At 35.1% G+C, this 18,206-nt stretch overlaps 1 pseudogene; it reads right to left on the bottom strand.

Moving 5' to 3' along the window:
* The window catches only part of LOC117795054, a 97,516-nt pseudogene that overhangs the window by 32,342 nt on the left and 46,968 nt on the right, over nucleotides 1–18,206 (bottom strand).

The raw sequence follows: 18,206 nt of genomic DNA, 5'->3' as shown, positions 1-18,206 counted from the left end.
CTCTCTATAATGAGAACAGGGTAGGGGAAAATAGCATAAATTTTTAAATGTTCTTCAGAGAAAGCTCTGAAATAATGCATTTCTTTCTTTCTTTCTTTTTGTTTTCATTTTCAAAGGGTGAACTGTATTGCCATGTACCTCTCAACTAATAAATGTGCTTGGTTGGTTATACAAGATACACTCCAAGAAAACAATTTGACTTTTTCTTAGTTCTTGCTATTAAGTTATGCTTTTGAGATCCATAGATAAAATCATTACCATCTCTTTCTCTATACTACGCTGTACAGAAACACACACACAGATGAGCTTTAGTTTATTTCTTAATGACTTCCTGGAGCACTGTATATCAAATTACATTTGTTTATCTAGGGAGAGAGAAAATAATAATGTATCATTTCATTAGTTACTGTTCCTCTTTGCATTAGTCATGCCAGACATTAATGATTTATCTTATTCAGTGATGCCTCTTTTATATTAAAATTTTATAAACTTCAAAGTATGTCTCTAATTAAATCCTTAATATGAAAAAGTCTTGGTGATTCGATGCCTCCAATATTTTAAATATTTCTTTATTTCCAATGAGTTGAATAATCTCAGCAGAATGTCAGTCAATTACAAAGAATATGCTTGGGAAAGCTGACCGTGGCATAGTAATTAGGAAGCAGCTGAAATCCCTGTTTCTTGCAAATTTTCAAGAATATGCTTGTTCAAAGGATGATTTTAGTAGAAACCATTGAATATGTCCTCTGAATTTTATTTTAACACGGTCTAGTCATGACATTTTATCTCATCAACAGTGAGACCACATTCCCAAAATGTGCTTGCTGAATGCTCTTAACATAATGATTACTAGGGATGGAATTGAGATTCCTGAGATATGTAAGAGGTTCAGTTTCTTTTGAGATCAAATTGTCAGTGCTACCATGGTGTGGGGTACGCTCTCGCAAACGAGGAGCTCACATCTGGCATCACTAATAACCTTTAGATCTAAGCATAGAAATAAAAATAAATTTCATTTAAATTCTATGCATAGTTTTATTTTCTTCCTCCTCCAGTATACATCCCTTTAACAGCAGTTATTTCCTATTTTTCCATGTAAGTTTTGGAATCTGAGGCTAACTTATGAAATGTAGAAATTAACCCATTCTTAGATTAGGTACTATGTATACAGATGGGTACATTTGAAGACCTGAACCACACGTTAAGACACATTAAGATGACACAGTTCTGTTTCAGAAGACCAGACAGACTCCTATACAAACGGAATCCACTATCTGGTTCAGCCAAACACAGGAAAGATCTCAGTGTGTGTTTCAGAATAATGTCCACTGTATACCTTGTTTGATTTACTGTGCTTGTTACAAGAACAATTTGTATCTATTGAAGTAGCATTAAAGTCTCCAAGGCCTTAGAAAAGCACTATATTTGAAATCAACCCCTTACCCCAAATATGCCCACCACACCCATAAAGGTCTTTTCATTACACCTTTGAAGAATTAAAGTTAACATAGGACATCTTGAGGAGTGTGCATAGATGAAGGAGTAATGTGTGAGAATAAGAGAGATCCTATCTGATTTACCATAAAAACATTCTAGAAGGGGAGTTACAGAGTTATGTTTTCAATTCTGACATGTGAAACCTGTGTTGTGTCACTCTTATCCTTATAGTAAGAAAAATCTAAACTAAAAATGAGTGAATTCTCTTGAACCCATCAGAGAACTCAAGACAGGATAAATTGGTCATCTCCAAATCCAGAAAGAATTGTGAATCAGAATCACAGCAGTGATCTGCTTACTCAGAGCAGAAGCCATGAGAACAATGAACAGGTAGGAATGCTTAAATGGTCATTTTGGAGACTGCTCAAGTCTGAGTGAGGTTGGTACCAGAGAAAAACTCCTGGTGGCCTGTCTTAGGGGTTCCCCCCAATCTTGTGGATTTTGCTTCAAGGAACTCAACAGGTTCTCACTGTGAAGATCCTGAAAGATAAGATAACTTCATGGTTCTGGCAGAGGGAGCAGAAAATTAACATCTGAAATACAACCAGAGCATTCCTCAAAACAGAGGCTTACTCTCCAAGTAAAAGGACTCTATTTATTTATATGCCTTATTACACCTGGCATGTTATTTACCTGACTCATGTCCCCACCAGCCTTTTTGTCTAACCTTAGGAGGCAGAGAACAGTTTGTTACTGGACTCATGAGCCAAATTGCATACTAAAAATATCAATAAACTATAATATCTGTATCAGATTCCTAACTTTTAAAATTTATAAAACCTGCACAGTGACAGATAATTACAAATAGAGAACTGCAATGTTATTTATTTTAGCCTTAATAAAATGCTTTTAATATGAAATAATACAAACAATATATAGACCTTAAGATGTAGAAAAGGACTATGATTGCTTTAGGTCAGTCTCTAGACGTACATTGTCCAATATAGTAGCCACTAGCCACATGTGGGTATTGAACTGAACACTTGAGATGTATCCAGTCCAAATTGAGGTTTTTGTAAACAATAAACTAAGCACTGGATTACAAAGACTTAGTAAAAAAAAACAACATGTAAAACAGAAATTTATTTTATATTCATTACATGCTGGAATAATGATATTTTGGATATATAGTGTTAAATAAAATTATAATATTAAAATTGATATTACCAGTTTTTAAAAATAGTAGAATACTAAATAATGCATATGTAGCTCACATTATATTTCATTTGGACAGCCACTCTAGAAGAAAAAAACACAAAACTCCAGATCAGCCATACTTTAATCAGTAATATAGTAATGGGTCATCTGATGACTTACAATAAAATGTGTTAAATTAACTCAAAATCTTTTTTAGCTTATTGACATCATTTCATTGATTTTTTTTTTCAACAAGCTGAATTTTTCTGTGAGTTTTGGCACTGGGAAGACACAAGTCAGACAACACCATTGTGAATTTGTCAGAATTTTAATTCAGAAGCAGCATGCACGAGTGTTGTCTGGAATAATAATTTTTTGAATTTTCAGCTTTGGCCATACCAATAGATAACAATCACTAAATGTAAAACACTGAAACATTTATCAAAATTAGTACAGCTGGTAATTTCCATTTCATTAAAATTTATATGTGTTTTCATTTGTAAAGTTTCTTAAACTCTCAGAGATCCATGAAACCTTTCAAAGTTTGTAGATGGTGATCATGAACTCAGTGAAATTTTTTGGAACATTTTGTGGATTTGTTCATTTTCTATTCTGGAGAAGAGAGTCAAAGACTTTATCAGTTTTCCAAAGGACTCAATGATACAAAAAAATTAATTTCCTACTTTAGAACTAGCTTGACTTCTTTCCAGTACTGTGAGTTCTTTTTGGTTGAGATAAAGACTAGCATAAGTTTCTTCAATTTAGTCTCTGCTTTTAAGTTTTTTGAGTTTCTGAGTTTTAAGAAATTAACTGGAAGTATTAAGAGATAGTAAATGCTTGGAAGGGAGGATGAGGGACTGCTTTTTAATCTGAAAATGATAGCAACTTTATATGATTTAAATCACATTTGACATTTTCTAGCTATCTGCTCTCGGTAGTGGAAGAGTTAATGCCTTCACAAAGAGTAGTTGATGTAAAAGAAACCCTCATGCACTATTAGTAGTAAAGCAAACTGGTGCAGCCGCTGTGGAAGGCACTATGGAGGGTCCTCAGAAAGTTAAAAATGGAACTAACCTATGACCCAGTAACCTCATTACTGGGTATTTATGCAAAGAATATGAAAACACTAATTCAAAAGGATATATGCACACCTATGTTTATTGCAGCATTATTTATAATAGCCAAATTATGGAAGTGGCCCAAGTGTCCAACAAATGATGTATGGATAAAGAAGATGTGAGATATATATATATATATATATATATATAATGGAATATTACTCAGCCATCAAAAAGAATGAAATCTTGCCATTTGCAATGATGCGGATGGAGCTAGAGAGTCTTGTACTAAGTGAAGTAAATCAGTCAGAGAAAGACAAATACCATATGATTCACTCAAGTGTGGAACTTAAGAAACAAAACAAATGAACAAAAGAAAAAAAGAGAGAGAGAGAAACCAAAACCAGACTCTTAATTATAGAGAATAAACTGATGGTTACCAGAGGGAAGGTGTGGGGTAAATAGGGGAAGAGGTTTAAGAGTACACATGATGAGCGCGGAGTAACGTATGGTAATGTTGAATCACTATATTGTACACCTGAAACTAATATAACACTGCATGTTAACTATACTGAAATTATCATTTAAAAACAAATAAACAAGAGTAGTTGATGTCTAAGTTGTCAAAATTTAGTTAAATTAATTTTGTATGAGGGTGATCATCAAATTTTATCCAAAAGAAACTTCCTTTTTGATATTCTCAGACATCATTAACTTCACAGGCACACAAGCTAATATAGAGCAAAACATCCCTTAGGCTCAATAAAAATAAAAACAAACAGCTCTCCACCCTGCCACTGCAGGCTTTAGCATATGAAACAGTGATTTTCCTATCACAGGAGCCAGATTTGCTTTAGGGAACACTAATTTCATAAATTTACCTCCAAACTTGGTATAGTCTGAAGATACAACCCTTAAACACAAAATGGTGAGTCTTCAAAAAAACTGAACCATTTTTTAAAAAATAAAAGCTCACGGTGTTTTTGTTTTTTTTGTTTTTTTTTTTTTGCTCTTATGTCTATGCCAGCATAATAAAACAGTTGATGCTCAGTGTGGCAATTTCAAAAATTTGAACCCCAAAAGTGTGTGTATTAGTAAATAATAGATTATTTGAGTTTCTGAAGTATTCCCACAATGTAACTCAAATCATAGCAGGATTGGAGGCAAGCAGCCACTGGCTACACAAGATACAGGACAGGCAGGAGATCCACTGAATCTTGTGGCTCTAACAATTCTGGGCACCAGCCTGGGCTAGAGTAGAGTCCTGAAGAGTCTCCATGTACATACCATATCACCTGTAGCTCAGGGGAGTCCAGAAGACAGACCAGAGGTTGGGCTAGAGAATGGGGTGGACACCAGAAGACTCACTACAATGGGTATGCTCCCTATGTTAGAGATGCTTTTGATATCTAGCTTTCGCTACAGGAAAGCCATAAACCTTGACTATAAAACATAACACCATTTCAGTGGCTCAAAATCTATATTCACAATGATACTAATACATTCTATGTTTGTTTCACTACCATTCTCTTAGAGTGTAGAATAGAGATTCCAGAGGCTGCATGAAATATGATGCATAAGTGAGATCCATGAAACATGAAAAATGAATTCAAGAACAAGTATAAAAATCCAGCCAGACACTAAAGTCACTTGCAACAATGTAAACCAGTGCCATTCTTCTCACCATTTTTGTCTGTTTTCCAAAATACAATTATTTGAGACAAAAGTATGTTGTATAAGTTAGCATGTAATGATTATTACTGCTATTTTAAATTTATTTGTTTATTTTTTTTAAGAGCGAGAGAGGGTGGCTGGGGGAGAGGAAAGGCAAAGGGAGAGGAAGAGAGAATCTTAAGCAGATTGCATGCCCAGCTCAGTCAATGTAGGGCTCAATCTCATGAGCCTGAGCCCATGACCTGAATTACTGCTATTGTAAATGAATTAATAAATGTTTAAATTTTTTCTTCATTTTAATTTCTAGGCAAATTTTAATAGAATAATGCCCATAAACAAATGCTCCTTGAGGTGCCCCCAAAATTTTCAGAGTATAAGGGAGTCTTGAATCAAAAAATTTTGAGAATCATTATCCTACATTAACATGTTAAAATAAAGAAACACAATCTTCTCAAAGGGTATTTAAAATCCATCTTATAAATTTAACATTTTCCTAGTAAAGAAATAAGCAGAAGTTATTCTTAATAATAATTATCACAGATTCATTCAAGCTATACTCACATGTGCGAAGAAGTTTCTACCTGACTGAATAATCTGAAAATGTACACTTCCAAATCAAGAATAACTTGGTCTTTTCAAATTTAATTGCCATCTTTCCATTAAATAGTCAGTATGTATAGTAGAAGATTTAGCTTCCTATTGGTTGCTGAATTAGAAAGTCTCTTTGGTGATTCTCTTTCCTGAGCTAAATGCTTTAAAAATCCACTTCTCCTTCCCCCTTTCCAAAGAGTGTCCAGTTATGAAGATGTCCACTCTCTCTCTATGGACCCATGTGATGTCTCACAAATTTGCTCTCTGCCGCAGTTTCCATCTGATCTGTTATCTGGGTTGGCAACTCCCAAGTGCGGCAGATCCCACTGGAAATTTTGAATGGATCTATTGGGATACAGCCTAGCCAATGGTCCTAGCCATTCCTCATGCTTTCTGAGTCCTTGTCTCTATGATTAGACCTCTGGGCGTCCACAGGCCATTCTCAGAACTTGTGCATTTTCTCACTAGGGTAAGCAGAAACTTCTGGATCCTTTCACACTGTGGCCAAGCCATGTGTACCAAGGAGTTCCTCTTCAGACTCTGCAATGAGGTTCCACACCACCCTCATCTCTGCACCACCATGCCCACTCCCTGTTGGAAATTATACTGGTCCACAGTCTTGAGAAGCAGAACAGTGGAAACAATATTCTTCAACATTTATTTAGGTATTTCTAAAGCAACACTTCCTCGTCAATGATCAGTTTCAAGGAGTAGGTAGAGGAAATCAAAAGCACTGCCCTACTATTGTGTTCCTATACACTCGCCATCTCTTGGGTCTAGAGAGACAAATCCCCTTTCAATTTTACTGTGACCACCCTTAGCTCCTGCTTCTTCAATCTTGATTCCATTTTCCCTGATAAGCTCCCACAGGAATAAGAGAATACAAATCAGGACTCATTTCAAAACTTATATGTATAATCGATTATATTTTTTAATAAAAAATGGAAGAGATATCTTCAAAAATCTATAGCACACATTACACTGAATAATAAAATGTTAGAAACATTTAAAGGAATGTCAAGGAAAAAAATATGGATGCTCAAGATCTCTTTAATATTCAATATTACCTGCAATTTCTAGGTAACAGTTTTAAGACAAAAATGAAAGAGATATAAATATCAGAATGAAAGAGACATAACAGATATCTTTATGCTAATGTTATTATTGCTGGTTTGGAATAACCAAGAAAAGTGTCTGTCACATTGGTAGATTTGTTAGAACTTCCAATAAGGTGGTCTGCTATAAAATAAGTATAAGAAAACCAATAGCTTTAGAATGCCTTAAAAAAAAACAAGTGAATTGAAGTTCACAGTAGCAATTAAACATCAACAGAACAAGTGAAAATACTTTTGCTCCCTTTTTCATTTTTCCCTTCCCTTACATTTCTCAGAAACTATAGTTAACATGTTGCAGAAGAAAAACAAGTAAAGAAAGAAGCCAAAAGTCAAAGAGCAGATATTTGCTGATCAAATTATCCCTTCCTGCACTACCTATCTGGGGATGGTGGATATATTTAAAATTAATTTCAACACATTCATTGTATAATAGTACCAATTTAATTTGCAAAATGAAATGTTTTAATTTGTATTGTGAAGACATATGACATGTGAGTACAAAATCCTGCCACCATCATAGTTTTCACCAAGAGCAATGGAAAAAAAATTATACTGAATATATTTGAAAGAGACATGCAAGACAAAACAAAGTTGCTTTGTGATTTCATCTATGAGTAATGTTAGTTTAACTTGCTGGCTATATTATTTAACAAAAGTATATGACTTTCAATATCTGACTTTATTGAGTCATAAAATAAATTATGCACAATGTATTTTACATAAATAAGTTATTCAAATTGTGATCTTTGCTTTGGCATATGTTTGGAAAATTCAAAAGTAATTTTTAAAAACTGTAAAATTCTGATATCAAAATATACATATGCATTGTGTACTAACCAGAAGGAATTCCAAACAATTTCACAATATAATACTGGTTATTTTAAATAATGAAAAAAATAGTTGTAATAGGAAGCCATAGCCTTTCACATCTTTAGGACACTCACAGTATTATTTATACTCACAGTATAAACCCTGTCAAATCTTTTTCCTAATCCCCCAAATAGAAACAACTGCTTTCTTCTTTTTTTATGCTCCCTGCTTTCACTTTAAATAATACCTGCATTTGGGATATTTCAGTGGAATCAGATGTTTTCCTTGTTAGATTAAGATCCTTAAGGACAATATAATATCCTCTTCATTGTTGTATTCTATGTGCTTTGTATGTGCTAGATACCTATTAAAAGAATGATGCATAATAATTCTGTTGAAAGGAATATATAACTCAGAATTCTGAGCCATGAAATTTTTCTTTATTGTAAATGCTTATGATGTTTATCTACATTTACTACATTGCTTTTTGCTATTTATTACCTTACCTAGCAGTTTTATTACATGAGTTATTATTATCTTAATGACCTATACTTAAAAATCATCAAGAATGATTTCTTTTGAGAGAGAGGGGAAAATGGTGGCAGAATAGGAGGACCCCAGGCTTGCCTCGTCCCATGAATACAACTAGATAACTATCAAATCATCCTAAATACTCCAGAATTCAATCAAGACTGGAAGAACAAACTCCACAATGAAAGGTAGAGAAGAGGCCACATCAAAAAAGGTAGGAAGTGTGGAGAGGTAGCTTAGGAGAAAAACGGATCATGGCTGCTATGGTTGGGAGGAAGCTGTGGTTGTAGAGAAGGGCAATTGATAGACTAGCACACAAGGCAGCATATGAGGAAGATGATTCCCCATAACAACTGGCTTGGAAAACAAGAGGGCCTGAATTTCATGAGTTCTTGCAACCAGCAGGGCTTAAACCCTGGAGTTTTAAAGGTCAGTGTGCTTGGCTCTGGGAGAGCTCAGAAGACATTGGGCTGCTAATAGAGAAAGGCAAGGCAAACAGCCCATGGACATACAGAATGGAAACAGCGAACTGAAGAGCACAAGGGGTGCACAGTGGGGAGGTTATTCATTCATCTTGGAGCATGTCTTAGAGAGACAGTTTCACAGAGAGACCCTTCCAGGAACAAAGGAACTGGAAGGTACTATTTGCTCCCCCTTCCCTCTGCATAAACAGAACCACCTGCAGGACCCATCACAGCGCTGACACTGGCTACCAAACCTGCTTTCACAAACCCCGCCCTCCATTCTCAGAAAGAAACACCCTTCCCAGTCATGCTTGTCTCAGTTCCAGTGCAGTGGGGCCCCTCCTCCAGAAGACTGGCCCAAACCCCTGCCAATATTGCATCTTCCAACTCAGGAGTTGTGCAAGGCCTTGGTTTTTGTGGTGGCAGTGACAAGTCTCATTTCATAAACAGACCAGAGCACACCTAGTTAGAACTCATCACATTCAGGCCAGGGACCAAGCACTGCCCACCATAGGCAAAGAGAGCCTCTGCAGATGATTGGCCTGAAAAATAAAGCAGCCAGGACTTAACAGCAGAGGACATGCAGCATACATCGGAGACACTCCTGGAAGTGCCAGGCCCTGAGGAACAGAGCACACTACACTGCAGGGCACTGCAGGACCTCTTCTTCATAAAGCCATCACCCTCAAGAACAGGAGACATAGCTGACTTTCCTAACACAGAGAAACAGGTACAGAGACTTAGGCAAAATCAGAAGACAAAGGAATTTGTCCCAAATGAAGGAACAGAACAAGGCCACAACCAGAGATCAAAGGAAAACAGATATAAGTAACATGCTGATGGATGATTTAAAGCAATGATCATAAGGGTACCCACTGGACCTGAGAAAAGAGGGGAGGACATCAGAGAGACCATTAACATGATGATAAGGAATAACATAGTGAAGTAAAGTGCTCAATAAACAAAATGAGAAACACACTTGATAGAATAAATAGCAGGTTAGAAGAGGAGAATGAATTAATGACCTAAAAAACACAGTAATGGAAAGTAATCAGCTGAACAAAAGACAGAAAAAAGAATTATGCAGAATGAGAATAGATTTAAGGAGCTCAGTGACTACATCAAATGCAATAGCATTTGTATTATAGGAGTCCCAGAAGAAGAAAAGAGAGAAAAGGGAGAATTTATTTGAAGAAATGATAGCTGTAAACCTCCCTTATCTGGGGGAATGAAACAGATATCCAGATCCAAGAAACACAGAAAACCTCCAACAAAATCAGCAAAAGCAGATTCACACCAAACATATTATAATTAAAATGGCAAAATGTAATGATAAAGGAAAAAATCTTAAAAGCAGGAAGACAAAGGAAGATAGGTACATAAAAAGAAACCACACAAGCCTATCAGCATATTTTTCAGCAGAAACTTTCCAAGCCAGAAAGGAGTGGCATGATCTTTTCAAAATGCTGAATGGAAAAAATCTAAAGCCAAGAATACTCTGTCCAGCATGGCTATCATTCCAAATAGAAGAAGAGATGGCATTTCCCAGACAAACAAAAACTAAAGGAATTCATGACTCCTAACCCAGCCCTGCAGGAAATATTACAGGGGACTCTTTGAGTGGAAAGGAAAGACCAAAAATGACAGTATGAAGGTAGGAAACACAAAAGCAGTAAAAATGAATATTTCTGTAAAAAAAACCATCAAGGAACTCACAGAATAAAAGGATGTAAAATATGACACCATATACTTGAAATGTGGGGAGGAGAGGACTAAAGACTGGATTCAATCCTAAACAACCATCAACTTAATATAGACTGCTATATGCAGAAGATGGTATATACAAACCTAATGGTAACCGCAAATCAAAAATCAGAGAGATAATAAATATGCAAAAATGAAGAGAAAGAAATCCAAATGCATGACTAAAGAAAACAACCAAATCATGAAAGAAAGACAAGGGTCAGAGAAAATCTTGAGAAACAACCACAAAACAAGTAATAAAATGGCAATAAACACACATATCAAAAATTACTTTAAATGTAAATGGACCAAGTGCTCCAATAAAAAGACATAGAGTGATAGAATGGATTAAAAAAAAATATCTAAATGCTGCCTACATCCCATCTATATGCTGCCTACAACAAATTCATTTCAGACCTAAAGACACCTGCAGATTGAAAGTAAGTGGATGGAAAAACATTTATCATGCAAAAGGATGTCAAAAGAAAGCTGGAGTCACAACACTTATATCAGAAAAAACAGACTTTAAAACAAAGACTGTAACAAGACACAAAGTACAACACTATATAATTATAAAAGGAACAATCCAACAAGAAGATATAACAATTGTAAATATTTATGCACCCAACAGGAAAGCACCCAAATACATAAAACAGTTAATAACAAACATAAAGGAACTAACTGATAATAATACAATACTAGGGACTTTAACAGCCCACTTACATCAATGGACAGAGAATCAAAACATAAAGTTAAGAAGGAGACAATGGCTTTGAATGACACACTGAACCAGATGGACTTTACAGATTTATTTGCAACAGTCCATCCTAAAACAACAGAATACACATTCTTTTCAATTGTACATGGAACATTCTCCAAATCAGATCACATATTAGGACACAAAACAAGCCTCAATGAATTTTAAAAGATTGAAGCAATACCATGCACTGTTTCCAACCACAACACTATGAGACTGGAAGTCACCACAAGAAAACATTTGGAAAAAGCACAAATACGTGGAGGTTAAATAACATGCTACTAACAATGAATGAGTCAACCAGGAAATCAAAGAAGAAATAAAAAGTACATAGAAACCCATGAAAATGAAAACACAACAGTCCAAAACCTTTGGGATACAACAAAAGCTGCACATAAGAGGGAAGTTTTTGGCAATACAGACTGACCTCAAGAAGCAAGACAAAATCTCAAACAACCTAACCTTACACCTAGAGGAGCTAGAAAAAGGACAGTAAATGAAGCTTAAAGCCAGCAAAAGGAAAGAACTAGTAAAGATTAGATCAGGAATAAATGATATAGAAATTAAAAAAGCAATAGAACAGATCAATGAAGCCAGGAGCTGGTTCTTTGAAAAAAATCAATTAAATTGATAAACATTTAAACAGACTTATCAAGAAAAAAAAAAAGACCTAAATAAATAAAATCACAAATGAGAGAGGAGAAATAAGAAACAACACCCCACAAACACAAACAATTAGAATATTATAAAAACGTATGCCAACAAACTGGACAAGCTAGAAGAAATGGATAAATTCCTAGAAACATATAACCTACCAAAACTGAAATAGGAAGCAAAAAAAAAATTTGAACAGACCAATTACCAGCAAAGAAATTGAATCAGTAATCAAAAAACTCCCAACAACGGAAGTCCAGGACCAGATGGCTTCACAGGGGATTCTACTAAACATTTAAAGAAGAGTTAATACCTATTCTTCTCAAATTATTCCAAAAAATAGAAGAGGAAATTCATTCTATGAGGGCAGTATTATCCCGAAACCAGAACCAGATAAAAACACCACCAAAAAAAAGAGAACTACAAGCCAATATCTCTGATGAACACAGTTGGAAAAATTCCCAACAAAATACTAGCAAACAAAATTCAACAACACTGTGAAAAAAAATTCACTATGATCAAGTGGGATTCATTTCTGGGTTGTAAGGGTGGTTCAATATTCACAAATGAATTAACATGATACACCATATTAATAAGAGAAATGAAAAGAACCTTATGATCATTTCAAAAGACGCAGATAAAGCATTTGACAAGGTACAGCATCCATTGCTGTACATTGTTGAAGGATAAAAACCTTCAACAAAGTAGGTTTAGAGGGAACATACCTCAACATAATAAAGGCCATATATGAAAAACCCACAGCTAACATCATCCTCAATGGGGAAAAACTGAGGGGCTTTCTCATAAGGTCGGGAGTAAGACAAGGATGTCCACTCTCACAGCTTTTATTCAATATATCACTAGCAGTCCTAGCCACAGCAATCAGATAACAAAAAGAAATAAAAAGCATCCAAATCAGTAAGGAAGAAGTAAAACTTTCACTATTTGCAGATGATTTTATACTATCATGGAAAACCTGAAAGACTCCACTAAAAAACTGCTAGAACTGATGAACACATTCAATAAAGTTGTGGGATACAAAATCAACCTGAAGAAATGTGTTACATTTCTATACACCAATAATGAAGCAGCAGAAATAGAAATTAAGAAAACAATCCCATTTATACTTGCACCAAAAATTAGATATGTAGGAATAAACCTAATCACAGAGGTGAAAAATCTGTATTCTGAAAATTATAGAACACTGATGAAAGAAATTGAAGATGACACAAAGAATTGGAAAGACATTCTATGCTCAAGGATTGGAAAAATAAATAATGTCAAAATGTCTAACTACCCAAAGCAATCTACATACTTAATACAATCTCTATCAAAATATCAACTGCATTTTTTCACAGAACTAGAACAGTCTTAACTACGAAAGACCCCAAATAGCCATAACAGCCTTGAAAAAGAAAAGCAATGCTGGAGGCATCACAATTCCAGACTTCAAGCTCTATTACCAAGCTGTAGTAATCAAAATAGTATTAGCACAAAAACAGACACATAGGTCAATGAAACAGAATAGAAAATCCAGAAATAAGCCCTCAATTATATGGTCAATTAATCTTCAACAAAACAAGAAAGAATATCCAATGGGAACTTCTTTTCAACAAATGGTGTCGGGAATATTGGATAGCAACATGCTGAAGAATGACATTAGTCCACTTTCTTACACCATACACAAAAATAAATTCAAAATGTACTAAAGATAAAAATGTGAGGCCCAAAACCTTAAAAATCCTAGAAAAGAGTGCAGGCTGCAACTTCTTTGATATGAGCCATTGCAACTTTTTTCTAGATATGTCTGCTGGAGCAAGGGAAACAAAAGCAAAAATAAACTATTGGGATTATATGTATAAAAAAATCTGCACAGGGAAGAAAACAACCAACAAAACTAAAAGGCAACCTGTGGAATGGGAGAAGATATTTACAAATGATGTAGCCAGTAAATGGTTGGTATCCAAAATATATAAAGACATAAAACTCAACACCCAAAAAACAAATAATCCAATTGAAAAATGGGGAGAAGATATGAAAATATATTTTTCCAGAGAAGACATATGGATGGTCAAGAGACACATGGTAAGATGCAATCATCACTTACAATCACAGAAAAGCAAATCAAAACTACAATGTGATATCACCTCACACCTGTCAGAATGACTAAATCAAGAACGCAGAAGACAACAGGTGTTGGCAAGAATGTAGAGAAAAAGGAACCCTCATGCACTGTTGGTAGGAATGCAAACTGGTGCAGCTACTGTGGAGGTTCTTCAAAAAAGTTAAAAACAGAGCTATCTTATGCTCTAGCAAGCCCACTACTGTGTGTATTTACCAAAGAATAAGAAAACACTAATTCAAAGGGATACATGCACCCCTATGTTTATAACAGCATTATTTACAATAGCCACGTCAGTGGAGACAGCCCAAGTGTCCATCAATTGATGAATGGATAAAGAAGATGTGGTATACACATTCAATGGAATGTTAGCCATCAAAAGAGTGAAATCTTGCCATTTGCAATGATATGGATGAAGCTGGAGAGTATTATGCTAAGTGAAGTAAGTCAGAGAAAGACAAATATAAGATTTCTCTCGTGTGTGCAATTTAAGAAACAAAATAAATTAACGAGGAAAAAAAAAAAACAGAGAGACAATCCAAAACACAGACTCAACTATAGAGAATAAACTAATGGTTACCAGAAGGAAGGTGGATGGCAAGATGGGTGAAATAGGTGATGGTGATGAAGCAGTGAACTTGTTGTGATGAGTGATTGAAATAAAAACTCTAAATACATAAAAATTTTAAAAAGGAATAGGCAACTTCAAAAAAAAGAATGGTCCTTTTTGCTTCTATCTTCAAAGATTTAAATTTACATAAACTAGGAAAACTGCTATAATATGTATATTAAAAATTATGAAGCATTTGAGTGACATTGTTATTATAGAGATTGTAATAAATTATAATGTAATTTAACTTTCCAAAACTGAATAATAGAAATTTTAAAACCTTTGCTTGTCATGCCATGAAAAATGAGAAAAGATTCACTTTGAAAAAGTGAAACAGCCATAAATCTGTTTAATGGTTGATAACACAGCCAATATTTTAAAGAAAACAAGATAGTGGTTTAATACATTCCAACTGAATTTTGAATTTTATAAGTAAAATATAAGTAGGTAGGAAGGAAATTAATATTTCAAAGTGAAAGTGAAACAGTATTTATAAGAGAGAAGCAAACTTAAAACCACAATGAAGTTCTCTGGGAGATATTCTATAATTTCATAATATACCATGAAATGATCTATACACAGTCTGTCTGATAATGTCCTTCATTGCTCAATTTAGCATCATGTAAGAAATACAGATGGTGTGTCTACCCTATTTTCTTCTTTCTAGTGATGTCTATGTTCTCCTCTTGGAATGTGAAATTTAAAACATATATGTGACATATTGTATGTACATCTTTTCCTTCCTTCCTTCCTTCCTTCCTTCCTTCCTTCCTTCCTTCCTTCCTTCCCTCTTTCTTTCATTTCTTCCTTCTTTCCTTCTACCTTTGACCTTTATGATTTATGGTAGATATGTTCATATCAAGCCCAGCAATGGGTTTTGATTGATATAAGTCAACCAACCAAAGGTTGGTTTAAAAGATGCTATGGGAGAGGTGCCTGGGTGGCTCAGTCAGGTAAGTGTCTGCCTTTGGCTCAGGTCATGATCCTGGGGTCCTGGGATCAAGTCCACATCGGGCTCCCTGCTCAATGGGGAGTCTGCTTCTCCCTCTCCCTCTATTCCTTCCCCCTGCTCATGCTCTTTCTCTTGCTCTCTTTCTCTCTCTCTCTCAAATAAGTAAACAAAATATTTTTTAAAAAGATGCTATGGGGTACCATTTTGGCTAATGAGACAAAGGGTAACTTCTGAGGGGCTTCTAGGAAATGTGCCCTTGCTCTTACTAATTAAGGGGGAGTCCCTGTTAAAACCTTGGATGTTATAGGGACTAAATGAGATATTTTGACCCAAATGAACCAGCCTAGGATAATCTGATGTAAATCAGCAAAGAAAAAGATTTTCAAAGTCTGGGTTCCTAAGGCCATTATTGAACCATAGTGTCTTCAGTCAGCTGCTGTTAATAGAATACCATAGACTATGTAACTTAAACAATAAACATTGATCTCTCCCAGTTCTGGGGGCTAGATGTCTGGTGAGTGCCCTCTTCCTGGTTTGCAAACAATTGTCTTCCCATTGTATCCTCTCTTGTCAGAGAGAGAAAAAATAAGCTCACTCATCTCTTGTCACAAGGATGTTAATGCCATCATAAGAACAGGAAAGGAGAGCCCTCCCAAAGGCCTCATTTCCAAATACCATTACACTGGGAATTAGGGTTTCAACATATGAATTTTGTGAGGCCACAAACATTCAGTTCATAGCACATGGACTCAACATATCCTGGAGCTCCCCTAATTCTGGACTTCTTATCTGGAGTAGTTCTTCTTGTTGCTCAAAAATGTGAATCTGAGATTTTAACATATAAATCAAAAGATACAAGACTGAAAACAATTCTACAGTAACATTATAAAGGATAACACTTATGAAGGCCGATGCTATAAATCTCTGAGTGAGTGTATTGTGCTTTTTTGTACCCATCTTCATTGAGACTTCCTTGAAATACATCATGCATTAAGAATGCCATTTTCTTTTTCGTAATTTTCACACTTTCTTCATAAAATTAGCATTTTACATTTTTCATTATTTCTTAAAAGTGAAATATAGCATACATTCTGTGCCTACAAGTACAGAGAGCACACTCATAAAACTCACTAGCCAACAAAACAAACAATCATGTAAATACAACTCAAATCAGAGTACCAGAACCCTGGAAGCATCCTCCATATCCATGTCCAAGCACAACCCTAACTTCTAACAGCAGAGATTAGTTTTGCTTATTTTAGAACTTGTGATAAATGGAATCACAAAGAATGTATTATTTTTATTAGATCATTTCTTTCGTAAGCCGTATGTTTCTAAGATCCATGCATTTTTAAAAGTAGCTGCTGATTATCCATTGTTTTTGCTGTACAGAATTCTAAAATGAATATGCCACCATTTATTTATCAATTTTAACATTGATAGACATTTATTAAAAGGCATCACTAAAAATGTGAAAATTCAAGCCACAGATCAGTGAAAGGTATTTGAAATACATAAAGCTGGCTGATATCTCACATCCAAAATACACAGTCTATGACCATACCACTCTGAACATACCCAACCTTGTCAGAATGCTTAAAGATTCCCCAGAATTCAATAAAAGACAGATAACCAAGTAATAAAATGTGTAAGACTTATAAATGTTGTATAACGGATGATGGACAAATCTTCAATAAAAACCTGTAAAGATTATTTTTATTAGTAGTAATCAAACAAGTGCATATTAAAGCATAATTACATTCCACTATACATGCCCCAGAATGGCAAGAAAACCAAACACAAAACAAAAGCAGGCTTATGACAATAGCAAGTATTAGCAAACAAGTTTAGCAACAGAAATTCTTGGACTCTGAAGCTGGAATTGCCAATTAGTACAATATTCTGGAAAATATTTCCCTTGATTTCTAAACTTTTGCATTTGCATTTTTTGTGACCTGAAAATTTCACTCATAGGTATACTCTCACTAGGTGGCCATTTGTTTCAGAGGACATGTATATATGCATATTTTTAGCAGAATCAATATGATTTGTCTAAAAAAATGGAAAGTATTTTTTTAAAATCTCTCTTCCAGATCAATTCAATTGTGTGATAATTTACAAAAGACAAGAGCACTAAAGGAATGAGAAAAATAGGGAAGTAAAGTTTAATGTTGAACCCAGAGGGCTGATCAAAAAAAATCTGCAGGTCTATTGTGCTCAAAATTTGTGGACATTGAACTTAGCTGTAGCGATTATAGAACTCATTACTATATCTCCTGGACTGATTCCCTCCCATTCAAGAGAAAAACAATTGTTCATACCTTCTCGACTATTCTCAAGCCTGATGTGGCAGCCAGGGGTGTGTACTGCTCAGATCTTCCTCCAAGAAGAACCCACCGAGAATGTAGTTGGCTTAGTGACTTCAGGGGCCACGACTTTGGCTCCATCACCACCTCACACACAGGACGGGTTCTCCTTGGGCTGCTCCCTG

The sequence above is a fragment of the Ailuropoda melanoleuca genome, chromosome 6, assembly GCF_002007445.2.
Source record: "Ailuropoda melanoleuca isolate Jingjing chromosome 6, ASM200744v2, whole genome shotgun sequence".
NCBI lineage: Eukaryota > Metazoa > Chordata > Mammalia > Carnivora > Ursidae > Ailuropoda > Ailuropoda melanoleuca.
The sequence above is the reverse complement of the archived record's forward strand: the minus strand, read 5'-3'. Positions and strand labels throughout refer to the sequence as shown.